Source organism: Phaethon aethereus (assembly GCF_964289735.1).
Source record: "Phaethon aethereus genome assembly, chromosome: W".
In the NCBI taxonomy this organism is placed as follows: Eukaryota; Metazoa; Chordata; class Aves; order Phaethontiformes; family Phaethontidae; genus Phaethon; species Phaethon aethereus.
Window position 1 is genome coordinate 6,948,928 of NC_138581.1, and position 17,198 is coordinate 6,966,125.

A 17,198-nucleotide genomic window follows, 5' to 3' on the forward strand; every position below is an offset into this window, starting at 1 on the left:
TCCCTGGACCTCTGCAGGGGTTTCTGCGCCACGCTCAGCAACGGGCTACAAAATTACTAGCCTGCCATGGTCTGAAACTAAGCTAGGGATCTTTTTAACAAATTAACAGTATAGATGTGCTTGGGTGCCTCCCTGCATAAGTTCCAATTACTAGTAGGGGCATATAGAATCATAGAACAGTTTGGGTTGGATGGGACATTTAAAGGTCATCTAGTCCAAGCACCCTGCAAGGAGCTCAGAGCCCCGTCCAACGTGACCTGGGATGTTCCCAGGGATGGGGCACCTACCTTCTCTCTGGGCAACCTGGGACAGGGGTTCACCACCCTCAGCATGAAAAATTCTTCCTTAGATCTGGTCTAAATTGACCTTCTTTTAGTTTAAAACCATCACCCCTTGTCCTGTCGCTACAGGCCCTGCTAAAAAGTCTGTCCCCATCTTTCTCCTCAGCCCCTCTCAGCCCTGGCAGCTGCAGGAAGGTCTCCCCGGAGCCTTCTCTGCTCCAGGCTGAGCCCCCCCAGCTCTCCCAGCCTGTCCTCGCAGCAGAGGGGTTCCAGCCCTCGGAGCGTTGCTGGGGCCTCCTCTGGCCCCGCTCCAGCAGGTCCATGTCTCTCCTGTGCCGAGGGCTCCAGAGCTGGACGCAGCCCTGCAGAGGGGTCTCCCCAGAGCGGGGCAGAGGGGCAGAATCCCCTCCCTCACCCTGCTGGCCACGCGGCTTTGGGGGCAGCCCAGGACACGGTTGGCTTCTGGGCTGGGAGCGCACATTGCCGGCTCGTGTCCAGCTTTTCATCCCCCAGGACCCCCAAGTCCCTCTCGGCAGGGCTGCTCTCCATCCCTTCACCCCCAGCCTGGGCTGATACCAGGGGTTGCCCCGACCCAGGTGCAGGACCCTGTACTTGGCCTTGTTGAACCTCATGAGGTTCACACAGACCCATTCCTCGAGCTTGTCCAAGTCCCTCTGGATGACATCCTCTCCCTCAGGTGTGTCAACCACACCGCTCAGCTTGGCAGTGTCTGCAGACTTGCTGAGAGTGTACTCGATACCACTATGTCATTGATGAAGATGTTAAACAGTACTGGTCCAAATAGTTCACATCGTAGTCATATTTTTAGGTGTAGCAAGCCCATGAAATCTACAGGTTCTGAGTGTCTCCACAACCAGCCCTTACATGCCACAGTTTGAAAGATATTTGGTACCAAGTTAGTCTCTTCAAGAAGAATGAGGCATCGTACTCTCTGAGGATCTTCTGCTGCATCTCCATGAGCAATTGCCGGCATCTCAATATGTATTGTGCAGAAAAGTCTTTATCTCACTCCACTTTGACCATATAAAACTTGAGCATGACATCTAGTCATTAAGAGTCCCTCTTTGGTTGATAAGGTCAGAGATTCCTTTGGTTGGTGATTTGTCCCATCTAGCTGGGATGGTTAGCACAGTATGACTCAGCCCCTGAAACGGCCGTCTCTTTCCAGTGGCTATATATCACTATATATCCAGTTCCATAAACTGCAGCTTGGTCTCCAAGCCTAACTTTCTGATGGCTAAATTCAGATGTGATAAAATCCGTCTTTAATTATTTGTCCACCCGGTATCTATGGCAGAGAACGGTGCCATAAATGCTTGGCATTGAATCTTGTCTGTGAAACATCTGAACATCCTTTATTTTTAAATTGGGAAAGTCGTTCTGATTTACCATCACCCATTTCCTCAATAATCTATAATGCTTAACCTCAGTTAATTGAGCAGAGCTGATGGAGGTTATAGTCAGTGAGGATAACATTAGTCATAACTGCACAAGAGTCTGGGTGCAGCTGCTTTACCTAATGAATCATTATGATTCCATCACAGAAGATTGTATTTAGCTGTCAAAGCTAGCTGACAGAATTAAAAAACAGCAGCTCTGTGTCTAAAGACTTTTCCATCTCTGACTAGTCTCTCATCTAATCACGTCTGGAAGATTTGAGGAAGGAAACGGATCACTTTATTTTGCTCTGTTGCCTACAGTCCGATAAAGGTGGCAGCTATAACTTACTCCACTGTCAGACTGTGTTACAGTTGGACCATAATTCAGTTTCTTCCAGGATTATAATTAAAGCCAGCTAATAAATAAAATAAAATAATAACACTTTGCAAATGTATCCATGGTGGTTCTTGCAAATACATAATATATGGCTGTTACTTACCTTTCTTCCCAGTTACGGCAGATCACATGTTGTATCTATCTAGTTGAGATCTGGAGAAAGCTGTAAGTCAAGGTGGATTATTGCAATACTTAAATTTTCCTTTTTCATGGCTTTTGCATACAGGCCTTAGTACTTAAGCACAGAAACATTCTGTGTTCCCTCAGATTGTCAGTTCATGAACTACGTTGAAAATATTATATTATACACCTATATACATTTTGGTGCATTATAAATACACCAAAAAAAAAAATTTTGAGACTGAGTTGTAAGAATGCATAGCGATAATGAAAGGAGTTCTCATTTTGTCCACTATATATATTATATCATATACACCCAATATGTATAAACAATACATATGAATAACTATATATAGTTTTTATATGTCTCTCATTCTTAACCTTTCTTAGATATTTGAGCCCTCCCTGTATCATGACAGATAAAAAAACCCATATGCAACAAGCAAAAGGTGAGCCTCAGCAGAGTTTAGTGTCATAGTGATGGCTTACACTCTACAACTGTGTCAACATCTTCTCCCCAAGTTGAATGTTACTCTCTGTGGGCCAGGTTGTGATATTTGTGATAAGCAACATAGCTGCCCGTGGGCCTTCTTGTAGAGACAGTAAACAAAGGTACCTGCTTGCAGCCACTTCAGAAGGTGACACTGAGATAATGGTGTCGACAGCTAAAAATTAAACTGAAGACCATCAATTTATTTCATATATATCACACAAAGCTTATAGCTGGCTATGAGAATGCACCAGTGTTTGCCTGAATTTGTACTAGCAATTGAAAGATGGATGCGTAACGTAGACAATTATGCTAATATAATTCAATTAAATATATTTGCAGTAGTTAGACATACTTAGATATCCCCTCAGGGACTCCTATTTATACAAGTCTACATCACACACACTGCTCATTGTTTATGACTCTGAAACAATCCCTGAAAATTAGCAGAGGAAAGGCAAAATTACAGAATGTGACTTTAATACTGTATTAAAATCTCTATTCTCATAAAATTGAACGGCAGTTGAACAGAATAGTTTCTAAGACCAGTTCTGATCAGCCTCCTTTTAGCACTGTAGCTCCTTAGGATGTTGCCTGGCAAAATGATTTGTAATGGGGATGGCATTGTCTCACGGATGCTGTGAAAGTCACCCCAAGCGGCATTGCCCTGCACCTCTAGCCTGATTTATCACTCCCTGGTGCTCCGGGTTCTAAGCCTCCTCAATTTGAGCTCTCCAATTTTGTTACATCGTACTGAATTATGAGGTTGTTTTGTGATGAGGACAAATGTCCACTCAAGAGCACCAAACTCATTTCATGATCTGAACTTTTCCCCCAAGAGGTAATAAAGACAAGAACATCCAAAGCCATTGCATCACCTACTGTATATCTTCTGTCAATAGATAATTAATGTGACAATGAGATTTTCCCATTCTTGCACTTTGTCATGCATCATTTTTTTACAGTGCTTTTAGACATACAACTGTTTCAATAAGTACATGACCAAGCTCAAAAGCCATTATTTTTCATGGCTGCAGTTGGAACAGAATTCCAGTTAAAGAGCAATGTTAGGAAGGTAAAGTAAAACAAGTCTTTTATATTAATATTACCTTAACTTTATTTGTATAAAAGAAAACAATATAATTTTACCGTTATAGTTTAAGTATAATTAGTAGAAAAGGAAGGCAGTCTGTTTCACATCTGTGAAATTCAGTGGACAAAAGTTTTAGAGTTGTTTGCTCTTGTTGCATTCTGCAAACAAGATAGTTTGGAATTCCTCATCCTGGAAAGAATAAATCATGATAAAGGTAGTAGTTTCAGTACTTGTTTTGGAAATGATGGTTGTGATTTCATGCAGAGTCTTCCAATTGTAGCTTGACAAAGATTCCTAGGCAGTTACTTCCAATAGTTTCTCTGCAACCCCAAAATGTTGGGGCTGACCTCTCCACCTTGAGCTCCATCCAGATAAACCCACTCTTTTCCATTTTTTTTTCACTTGTTCTATTGCATCACTCAGAGCTGTGTAAAAGATGGTCTTGGGTGTTTTTAACAAACTAAAGACGTTGCATCTTCTGCCGCCTTCATGAATTTCCCATTAATTTCATGTTCATACTGAGGAGAATGAGTAATATTTTTAATGATAAAGTTTTGCAAAGTCACTCAGCATTCTGAATAAGAAGCTGACAGTTCCTGCAGACTCACTTTGCCCATACTACTAGACACTGCTGACTAATCGCAGATGCCTCCTTATCTAGGACACTGAATGAATCAGCTTGAACACTTAAGGTATTCAGTCAGAGTAAGTGGGCAGGTCTTCCGAAGGCAATGGAAAATCTTACAGTTGATTCACATCTGTTTCCAGAAAAGAATTACATGTTATTGCATGATGATGAATATACCCCAGTCACACAGAGGAAAATGAGATTTCTGTCCCTGAAAACTTACAAAAGCCATAACCCAAAGCAAAAGACAATTTAAGGAAGACAGAATAAACAGGCTATTACTAATGGGAAGGATAGGCAGAGGCGATAGAGGAGAGTACGGTATGAGTAAATGTATGAAAATGAAGTGAACTTGGAATGCCTTACAGCATTCTCCACTCTGGATGTGTCTTAATGCCTTCTAGAAAGGGAATGACAGCAGATATAATGACAAAAAGATGCAAGACCAGCTCCAGAGATTTGATTCAAGGCACACAACACAGGTGTTTGATGGAGGATATTAAGACAGGAAGGGTGATATTAAAAGCAATAGAAATGAATGATGATTTGCTTCATCCTGTGGGTGATGCAATTTGGTCAGTCTAGAAAATGAAGGGAAGAAGTCGGAGAAATTACTACTACTGTGAATATGCAAGACAGTTTGGGAACAGATTTTAATGAAAAAAATATGGAGAACACAGCACAGAATGGAAAACTAAACAGGAAGAAATAATACCAAGTCTCAGTGAAGTCAATGGGAAGTTTGGATTTCCTTCCCTGCATCGGGTTTCTAATGAGAATCCGACTGCAGGTGACTATGGAATACGTTGCCCCTTCACTGAAGCGTCTTCGGTTACTTATGAGAACAAGTCTCTTGTTGCCTGCTGGACCCCCGTACTGGGTAAGCTTCAGAAACTGAAAGCAGCTGGTTTCAGGTGAACAGCTGGGGAAAAAGTAGAATGCTCAGCTCTGTATTTTGGAAGGATAGTAGCAAAAGCCTCATTTATATGCCTCATAACTAACATAAAAGATGGTACGATAGCTCCCTGCTGAACATTTTAAATGGTACTTCAAATATGTGGTTTCATCTGGGAGAGCAGCTACCAGTCTGCAACCAGCGCATGCAGATCATTCGCTGCCGGCTTCTTCCCTCCCACTGTTCTCAGACCAGATGTTAATGAAAAATGTAGGAACCTGTTTCTGCTCTCCTGCTTAGTTAATAAGGTGTTCACCAAATACTCCTAAGTCTTTATCTAGCAAAACTGGATGAGATCCAAGTTATCAGAGAATACAGCAGGGATGTCTTTAAGGAGGCAGATGTTCAAAGGAGCGCTTTGAAGAGTTCTTCGACCTGTGTGGAGTTGATTACCATGATGTGGATGAAAGGTGAGAAGAAAAATAGATGAAACCACAAAGCCTAGGAGAATATGCTATACCTGCCAACAATAAACTTCAGAAAGACTTAAGTTATAGAAGCTGTAAAACATTGCTGTCATAAAACTTCTGAGCCAGGGTAGACCTCCAGGGACTGCCGAGAAATTTGAGAACAGTCTGTACCATATCAGTTCTTTCACCTGACGGAGACTTTTCAATCCTCTTGCCACTGAGTGATAAAAATCCTTACAGGGAATCAGAGTCATTCAAATAGACAGGAGAGGAAAAGACATACTGTGACATAAAAGGACTTTCACTTTTAATGGATAAGGAGGTCTGACTGGTTTACAGACTGCCCACCTTGTGTCAGATTTTGTAAATTAAGAACAGGTTTGAAGACCTCTGTTAAAAGCCCTCAGTATACTATGAATGTAAATCAGCGTCGATAATTTCACTGGTACACGTGTCTGTGATGATCTGCAGCCTGGTACTGAAGCAGACCGTCCTTCTTGGACAACACTTGCCAGATACCATATAGAAACTGCAGCCTCAGATATTAATTCGTTGCCGTACGGTCCATCAGTAGAGTCGCATTGATGCTGAGTGCTAAACCTCAGGCTCTGCCTTACAAAGCTGGTGGCGGCCCAAGGTCACCTGCAGGTCTCACTTAGGGGGCAGGGCCTGACAGAGCTGGACCCTGGAGGAGGAATTCCTCTTGTTTCACCCATCACAACCCTTTGGGATGCAGCTGGTCCTTTCCCCCGGGGGTGGGGACGAGAGGGGCACCATCACCGCTGGGGCAGCGTCTGAAGGCAGAGGTGCTTCCCCAACCGTCCCTCAGCGGTGCTGACCACACAGCCAGGGAATGACAGCTCTTCCTGATGCATTTTTTTTCCTGCAAAATTGTCAAAATGCTAGAGTTAAATAAAACGTTTTTTACCATTTTATAGCTATACATATTCTTTTCACCCTGTAAAGCAGGGCAGGTGCTATGTGACTGCTTCCTCGCTGGGAAATATATACTCTACACATCCTAAATAATCTGAGAGACACACATGTATAATCATACAAACACACACTGTGTTCAGACCCCAGAATCTATCTTACAGCCTGTATCTAAAGTAAAACTAGGGTTAAAAAAAAAAAAAAAAAAAGCTTTTTCCCTCCACATTTTTTTGCCACCAAATAAGAGAGACTATGCTCTTGATAGTATTACTGATAATACCCAGTATAACAGTATCTTTCAGGTACTGTTTTCTTAAATATACAAGCCAGGATACTCTTACTTTCACTGTAGAGAAAGCCAGGAAAATTATCTTAAATGAAATGTATGATTTTTCTAATTGGCCATATTTACCTAAAAGAAGTGCTAAATGCATGCAAATGCCTCAGGTTGGGCGGGTAATAATTCACGGTGTGGATGAGCAGGCTGTTGGCACTTAGTGGAGTACTTGCATATAACTTATCTTTGAGATTTCTAATCTATGTAATAGAAGTGGACCAGAGAGAGAGAGGAGTCTGCTGGGACAACTTTGGGTGCGTACATTAATTAGTAGCAATAGAAAGAAGTAAATAGAAGTTCAATATTTGGTTAACTTCCAGTTGGTGAGACACATTTGATGGTAGGTAAGGCTTCCAAGGGAACTGGTAAAAGGCCTTTACGTTTAGGTCACCTATATTTAGACAAGATAAAGCACTGTGTCTTGTCCTACTAAGAATTGTCCCAGCTTAATAGATCATTTCTCTCTCCAGCTTTCACATTTCTACAGGAGGCTGCTGTGCTGCTGACTGCAAAAAAATGCCTGGATTTGAAAGAACTATGAGTATTAGTTACCTAGAAATAAAATGCATTTATCTTTAGAGAATAATAAGTTGAAAGGGATGGGGATCTACTTCATTCTGATCAATTCATTGTATTTTTTGTGGGATCTTACTTGGTTAGATTTCTGAATTTAAGCGCTTGCGATGACTTGCGTAACATGACTAAGATCTGTCATGGGTTTCCCTCTTATGGGAAGAAACACTCTCAGTAGATTCTTGTTTTGGTATACTTCCTATTGCTTTATCTTAATTAAAAGTTTAAAATACAGAAGGATGTACGTTTTATACTGCATCCAATCAAATACATGTTTCCTGCTGAAGCCAAAGCGGAATGCCAGGAAGGAAGATTGAACCATATTCAGATATGTTGTGTATGCTTTCTCAGACACCATTCACCAGAAACTTCCTGAGTCAGAAGTTATTTCTGTGAATTCCGTGATTCTCAATCAAACCTCTTTCATTAATTTATTCTGGAAACCTTTTCTGGACCTGTAAACTTTTGCACCCACAACATCCAGGCTAAGTTGCATGAGTCCTTTCCTAAGAAACCTGGAGAAAGCTGCGTGATTTTCCTTTTCTTCTCCAGTGGCAGGAAGGGTATTTTATAAATCTCATAAAAGTTCACAGACTTTCTCTGGATATTCTCTGTAGAAAACAGCATTGAAATCAAGCATAGGGCTTGATTTCATTAGCTAAATGTGGGCTTTTCTTGCCTCTTGAGCAACCCAAAGGCATTTGCAGCACCCACACGGAGCTGGCGGACATGGCACGAAGAACAGAGCCCAGCCCTGGTGTAGCAGCAACTGGAAGCTCTGCTTCCCGATGGCACGGAGACCCCTTGGGCAGGTAGGCATCCATGAGTGTGGGAGACAAACACAACCCCACCATGAAGGCGTTTCGTTGGTGCTTCATTACTTGCATGGGATTATTCCTGACCCATGCCGATGTCCGAACGGTGCTAGAGCATAGACTCTGGGGAGCTTGGTTTGCCCTGAAGGAATATGGGGACAGGTACCACCCTCAGTATTCTGAGACATGATAGATACGTACATTTTATAGATAGGTATATATCCACCTCACTCTGTGACTCTGGGCCACATGCTCTTCTACAACACAAAATGACATGATTTCCCTCTAAACTAGACACTAATGAAAAACATGTCATTCCGCACTGCAAGGAGAGAGAGCTATTTCACATTTATCTCAGCAGCTTCTTGCAAATTCTTGAATGACTTTTGAGTGCTGTGTGTGACACAGCAAAGTAGCACAGGACCAGTGCAGCCAACAAAAGTATTACTGGCATATTTTCAAGTCACTAGACCATGTCAAGGACGTTTATGTGTGTTTTGTTGCCTTGTAAATATAAAAACAAGTTTGAGAGAATTGTGGCAGCTGCTGTGAGATGTGATAGAAGCTCAGCTTCTACGTGCCATCAGGAAGAAATACAAGCAACCTTTGAGTTTGCAGTGAGAATGAGCACTATGGAGTCTAGAAGCAGCACTGCATTGAGCAAGCTCACTTTTTTGCAAAAAGGCAATCCCCAATGGAGAAAAACGTTTAAAGCAGTTACTCATTTACTTTAATGGATCTTGAACATTTAAAAAGGACGTCCTGTTCCATCAGCTCTGGGTAACTACATGCTTTTCTCCAGATACGTTTGTTTCTCCTCAGTCCTAGTTTCCCCATCTGAAGATAGAAATTAAAAATTAAGCAATACCTGTATGAGTCGTGTAATCTAAACCTTAGAAATATTTCTGAAATCATGTCTAAATCATATTTTCTAGGGCTTTTTCAAAGTCAGTTATAAAATTGTCAGGAAATTCATTGAACTGATCACTTTTCTTAGAGGTCAAGTCAGTAGTCTAATCAGGTCACCTCCCAAGTAATTTTGATAAGGATACTCTATGCTGTTACCCCCTCCCACCTCAAAAAAAGCCCATAAACATGTACACAACACAAAGGCACAACAGTGTCATAACACAACAACAAGATTTTTTTTTTAATCCTAGAATTCTTTGACAAAATAAGAATTAAGTTGGCATATTCAGGTTTAAGCAGCTCTTTATGACTTAAGAACCGTTTTGATTAGGAAACCTTTTATGAAAGAAGAGAGGATTTCAAAATTGTTTTTAAGAGCCATAAATTAATTTCTTGAAGGCTTCCCATGGATGTACTGTGTTCAGTGAGGCTTTTCCTCTGTTTAAATGTAGCCCTAGAGTGCATTATTTCTGCTATCTGATGTATATGAAGTAAAGAACATAAATAATTTTTGCAGATCATATATAAAAATTACATGCATGTGAGGTTATTTATACATAAAATTAATACAGTAACCAGAAAACTGTAACTACTTGACACAAAATATTAATTTTGACTATTAAAAGGTATGCTTTGCATGTTTTCTTTGTTTCCAGTTCAAGTTTTATGTAATAAATACTGCAGAATTGTTTTCTTGTTTCCTCGAAGGTAGTTTTGATGGAAAACACGAAAAAAAACCCCACCACATAAGAATTTAAGGGCTTTGAAAAAAACTTTTTTCTTTCCCTTTCTTCCTTTTTTTCTTTTTTCTTTTTTCTCTTTTCCTTTTTTTCATTTTTTAAAATCTGAGCTGTTTGATGGTTGCTAGGGAATCAGCAGAATATGTCTTCATATTTATAAGGGCTTTGTCCAAACAGCCTTTCTTTGTGGCAGCGACATTCCCCGTGTCCCTACATGACCAGGTAGGGCTTGAAGCGATGGTATTGCCTCTTGCTTTGTGCAGAACTAATACTCAGTGACCCCCTTTGTGAACCGGTCCACATCAGCTAAAACTGTGGAGCAGAAATGTCACTCAGCAAAATGAGCGCAGCAAAATGATGAATTTTCTGCCAGTTTAGCGCTTGAAATCCGGTAGCACGAGGAGGAGGGCAGGGCTGCGGCAGTTTTAACTTGACTGCCTCCAACCGTCTGTCTTAGAAATGCAGCCTTGGACCCTAAGTAATTCTGTGCTTGGCAAATGTGTTTAACATTAAAGACAATGAAGAAATTATAAAGGTTTGGGGTTTTTTTTACAAATAATTATCTCTTCTTATTAGACTTGTTAGAAATCTAGCTTAAAATATGGTAAAATGACAACTTGAAATGCAAGAGAATGGTGGAAGCTTATTATGAAACTCTTTTTCCATTTTTAATGTTATATATCTTAGATTTTTACATCATTGTCCATGAAGACAGCATTGCTTTTGTTACATACCATTGCTATTGTCACATACGACCTTCCAGCTATGGAATCTGGAGTATAATTGAGTTTATAATGTATCTTTCAGTGCCATAGGTGCATTCTCAGCTTCATACACTGAAAGTAAAAATAATTATAAAGCTCAAGTTGTCCAAAATGTGCTTATCTTTACATAGCTTTTGTTCAAAACATGTATGGGGGCACTCAACTGACTCAACCTGTAATAAAACCGTTCTCTTAGATATCTGGAGAAACCTTCAATGGTTGGAGTCAGCTACAATGAGGAGGATAACACAAAAGTCATGGGAACTCCTACCATTTCCAGAAGGACAGGTGCACTCTGCACCAGATCAGACGAAGCCCCCCCATCCCATGATGTGTCTCGGAGAGCACAAAATATTTTGTTAAGCACTAAAGGAATAATAGAATCATGTAGGTTGTAAAAGACCCCTAAGATCATCAAGTCCAACCGTTAACCTAACACTGCCAAATCCACCACTAAAGCGTGTCCCTAAACACGATGTCTACTGGTCTTTTAAACATCTCCAGGGATGGTGACTCAACCAGTTCCCTGGGCAGCCTGTTCCAGTGCTTGACAACCCTTTCAGTGAAGAAATTTTTCCTAATAGGAGAGGAGGATATCTATAGAAACTTTGTTTGGTCTTGCTTGAAAATGTTTGTAGGAGCCTCCTACTTACACCAGATAACAGTTCTGTGGTTTTTTTTTTCAAAATTATATTAATTTATTTCTATATTACTTGATGACACCTGTAGTATTGTAAAAGAATATGAGAACCTAAATTATAACGTGAGGTTTGGACTTAAATTTTAAAACCAGACTTGACTTAATTTTATGAAATATATTCATCACACAAAAAAAATTGTTATAGAAAAATCTGCTTTAATTATTTTATTTTCTGCTTATTTTCCACAATATCTCACACATCCTAGTTAAAAAGAATAACATGAAAAAAAGAATAACATGAAAAAAAGAATAGAAAAAAAAGAGCTATGCATTTGTGGGCACACAATTTGTACAAGTCCTGCCAGATGGTGGAGATGAATAACTCAGAAAAAAGAATACATGCATGCCCACATCCATGAACACCTTGTATCAGATCTGTCCTCAGCACACATAACTGAAGGCTGAAGAATAAACTAGACCTCATGTGAGAAGGTTTTACTCCCAGACTGCTAAATCAAGCGCCCAAAATGGTTTTCTATACTCCTTAATCAAAGCGTAAGCAGTACTGGGAGATGACCAATGAGATTTAAAGGCCAGCACTGATAAATAATTGAGCTAGTCAGCACAAAGCAGTGTTCAAGGGGACTGTATGAGATCCTGCTTATTCCATGATTTCCAGTCATTCACACATTGGAACAGGCTGCCCAGGGAAGTGGTTGAGTCACCTCCTTCGAGATATTCGATAGATGTGTAGATGTGGTGCTTAGGGACATGGTTTAGTGGCGGATTTGGGAATGTTAGATTTACGATTGGACTTGATGATCTTAAAGGTCTCTTCCAAACTAAATGATTCCATGATTCTATGATTTAGTGGCCTGCTTAAAACTCCGAGTTAAACACCCGTCTTAAGCTGGTGTCGTCTTCTGTACTGAAGCACATAAAAGTGTTTATTCTTTCTTCAAATGTACTGCGAAAAACAGATTAGGATAATAGGTGAAGATCGCTCTGGATTCAATATTTGGGGACTGTGATGGACTGTCATCCATCCACAGACCCAAATTATGCATCTGAGATGGCTCCAGATGTTAGTTGTTTTAGAAGTCTGGGTATGCACCTCATTAACACAACTATGAAAGCTATTAAAATGTAGCAGGAGGCAAAGGAGTCAGGCCGGGATTTTGGTGCATGAATATAGATTTCTAAATTTCGTGTTAGAGGCAGAATACTGTTTCCCTCCATTTCACAGGTCTTGATTTGGAGCGTTTTATTCCTATTGCACAGTTTCCATCAAAGTTTCAAAACGCGTTATCTGGATGAGCATCATCCGAAGAGAACCCCGTAAACAAGTAGATCTGCAGATGAAGATTAAGAGTTCTTTGTAAGGATGCTGCTGCCTGCTATAAAAACATGCTTCATTTTTATCAGGTCTCTGCTGCAATTAAGGGACTGACCAGTACTAACGGTTACATAAAACCATTATCTCACTGGAGTAGTAGAAAAAATGTTGCCAAGGTGATTCTGGTTTTTGTGATATTCTAAACATATGGTGAGACATAACCACTATAATGCAAAGGCTTAAATCTTGCTGGGCATAAAGGCTACACTTCAGCTCTCAACTGAGAAACAGGGACTTTTATTGCTATGATAATTTCAAGTAAAAGGGCCAAAAGGGTTGCTTTTTCTACAGATTTTAAAATGAAAATTCTTGCACAGCTTGGAATATCTTAGCACAGCAGCAGGTTTTTATGAAGATAGTGTTAGTTAACACGTTCGCATTACTGTATGATTCACTTTAAAAAAAGATACATTTCCAAGTTTTGTTGGATTCAGATCAAATCATCCAGGCAAGCTTCCAGCGAGTGGGCTGTTTCCCAAATGACAATAATTTCATTAGTATACTTCCTGCAGCTCAGCCAACATGCTAAACCAAGCACTTGGTAGTAGATGATGTTGGCTAAATATTTTTTGCTCCTGTACTAAGGGTTTGATAATTGGTTAAAATCTGTTTTCACTACAGTAAATAGGTGATTTGCTCCTGACATCGGTATGGAAGGAATCAAGGCAAGTGTTTTATATGGCTGCACTTTATAAAGATCTTGGTGTATTTTGAGGTTATTGTCTATTTATCACCTGTCTTTGAAGTGGCAGAGATTGGTCATCAGTGGACACTGGACAGGGGTGACACACATTTAAAGGATTAAAAAACACTGCTTATAAGAATCACACATTTCATTTCTGGGAGCACAGAAATAGGGAATTTATTAAGGAAACTAGGCACAGGAAATACATTAAGTGAGGGAGATTCACCGGGATCCTGTCATGTTTGCACATCCCGCTGTAATGTGAGGCAGCGGCATCCGCGTGTGCCTCATCTGAGCTTTGTGCCTGTAAAGGTCGAAAAGCTCTGCAAAGTTTCCTGCCTAAAAAATCCATCAATTTCTTCTCTATTCCAGCCTAAAATCTTTATTGCAAGTTCACCCTTCCTTCCTAAATTTACCAGTTCTAGCCTCAAGTTTTTCTTGCTGTTTTTCCTCTTCTGACTAAAACAGGAGTGAATCCTGAGCAGGAGCATCGAGACCTCACTGTTATCAGCGACATTATTATCATTATTTCCTTAACTTCGTCAGGTGGTTGTAATTGTTTCTTTATCTGTCTTTTTCGGGGCGGGTGTGGTGGTGATAAAACCTTATTTACAAATCCTGCCTCCAGCCCCCTCAGACGGCTAAGGGACTGTCTCGGTACGGGTTTTTGCAGGATGGGGTTCAGTTGTGCACCCATATGTGTCTGTCTGTCTGTCTGTTGCACGTCTGTTATCTGCGCTTAGATGTGAGAATATGCAAGAGAGTTTGGGGAGGGAAAGAGCTGGGTTTCAGCATTGTTTCTCCATGGAAAACAGCCTTTCAGAAATAAACTATGTGGTTTATAGTCCTTAGCTGTTAAATATCCACTGCTAAATCTGCCCTCGTGTATTGTCAGATCTGGGAGCAGGAAGGCAAAATACTAATGATCTTAAGTCATAGATGCTACACCACGAGCAGTGCAATAAATCTTTTCTAAATAGTTTTATCGTTTCACTCCATGCAGCAGTTCTGCACATTTTCTGATAAATTATTATACAAAATTGGCATCCATTTGAAAATTCTGAGTGTGAATACGATTTATTAGAGCAAAACATCATAGTAATTAACAATAAATCGCAAAATGCAGAGAAAATTCAGCTTTCTCATCATCTTATCCAAGCAGAATATGATGTTATAATCCAAAAACACCCTAATACATATTTTATTCTCTTCAATGCTGATATAAATAATTATATAGAATCAGATCTCTCAGGACTTCCAGATTTCAGCTTCATTTTGTTGGGTCCAAAATGTTCAATAACCTTGATTAAATACCAACATGGGATCTGAGTCTGAGACATCACATAATAAAGCTGAGTCAAATATTAGTTCCGCACAACCCTGGCTCACTTTACACCACCTTTGGGAATGCTTTAAACGATTACTACCCAGTGACTTCGACAGCATTGCTAAGACCATTTTGTAGGATATTCCCAACACTGGATTCCTAGGATTGTGGAGAATGTGTGAAAGTCCCTGATTTAGATTTTTTTCAGGAGGTTAGTCTGACTCCCTTCACACCGAGTTTATATTCTGAGTGAGTCTGGTCATAATGTATGATAGTTATTTTTTTCCCATCGGCAAACCCAGGCTTCAAAGGAGGGGAAGGAAACGCAATCACACTTCCATAAAGCATGGTCATGGTGGTGGCAGGAATGTGAAAATTTCTCCTGATTTCCAAACACCTGGGCGGGGGTTCCATCCTCCCATTTCACAGAATCACAGAATCACAGAATCACTAAGGTTGGAAAGGACCTTCAAGATCATCAAGTCCAACCATTAATCCAGCGCCACCACGTCCCCTAAACCATGTCCTGAAGTGCCACATCCACACGTTTTTTGAACACTTCCAGAGATGGCGACTCCACCACCTCCCTGGGCAGCCTGTTCCAATGCCTGACCACTCTCTCGGTGAAGAAATTTTTCCTAATATCCAATTTTGTTCTTTTTCGTTAGAGCTAACAAAAACAATCTAAAGCAAGCAAATGCCCATCAAGATAAATAAATGTTGGGTTAAGTTTACAATATTTTAATATGTTATGTCTTTTTCTGTAGCAGAAATTGAGATGATCTGGGAAATATTCATAGGCACTGGAGTATGATCTTTTACACCACTGATCTGACAGAACATTTACCAGCTTGTTCCAACCAGCATTTTCCCTAAAGAATTCTTGGAAATCAGTAATTAGAATAGTTGAAGGACCTTTCTCTGTCAACAACTAACATGCAGCCGCCCTGTTTTTAAGTTTGATCCATTTCCTGGTATAAACATGGGGTATTTGGTACCTGTTGACATCCATGTCCTGGAACATTCCCTTGCACACTCGATTTATCAGTATGTAATTTACCTCAAATTCCTTTATTCTGGATCCTTCTTGACTTCAGTTCTTTTTCTGCAAGTATCTACATTTTGTCACATGGAAAATGAATGTCTTGATCCTCTAAGGAAACAAAACCCCATCAATTTATAAAGCAAAACAAAAACAGCTCTCTATGAGGAAGGATCAGGTCTAAGGAGTCTTGCTCTCTTGTAGTTTTACCTTTTGTCATTATTTGATGTTGGCAATTAATTTCTTAATTCCTTACATTCCAAAAATGAACACATGAATTAAACATTTTCTTTCATACAGATATTTTTTCAGGTTGTTTCTTGTGTACAGTTTCGGACTTCACTGAAAAGCAAAGCTCACACTGTAGCCGGAATCTCAGCCGGAATATGGGCAGCTTTTCTCACTTCTCTCCACCGATGTATTCTGATGAATCTTGTTCAAAGTTTGTGTATCTAAGGTACCTACTCTGTTGTCAAATATAGTTAAAATTTGTCAAATTCATTTATAAGTTATTAAAGCACCGGGTAAACCAACAAACAACGTGAGTGCACTCAGGCAGAGCTGTACCACACAAGCCTTGTTTTTCTTAGGAAATCCATCCAATGAGAACTCCTCTTACTATTTTTATTACCTAGTCTATTCAGAGTCTTTTCTTCCAAGATGATAACACTAAGGATCTCATTGACTAGTTCAAAAAAATTTAGCGTGTTGCTGGTCATTATGAGCTCCTTTTTTAGCATACGGTACATAAAGTAAAAATAAAAATAAAAAAATTAAAAAAGAAAAAACTCCAAAGAAAATACCACACCCTGACATATATTTTCCTTTGGAGGTCCACAACTGAAGCTCACAAACATCAGTTAAAGTGTAATGATGTAGAATACAGTGTAGTGAACAAATAACTTCATTATGCTGTCATACTGTTAACATCCTATCCAGATCTGTATAGAGATTTGTCATGCTTTAGGACTGCAGTGTTAACATGAGTCATTTCAGCTTTTTGGTATTAAACTATTTTTCTGGTGCCCTCCAGATGAAATCATATGTAAAGATGCCAAAAGTGGATGATGCACTAGCATTTCAGTTTGAGATTAAAATTTCAGAAGTTTCTTGAAATCATACACAAAGAGCAACAGTAGTAAATTAGTAAGAATAATGTCCATCATCACTTGGATTTATATATAATATAGCTCTGGAAGCCCAAGGATTGTAAAGTATTTTATAAACATTAATTAATCACATCTCACTGCAACAAATTGGTGG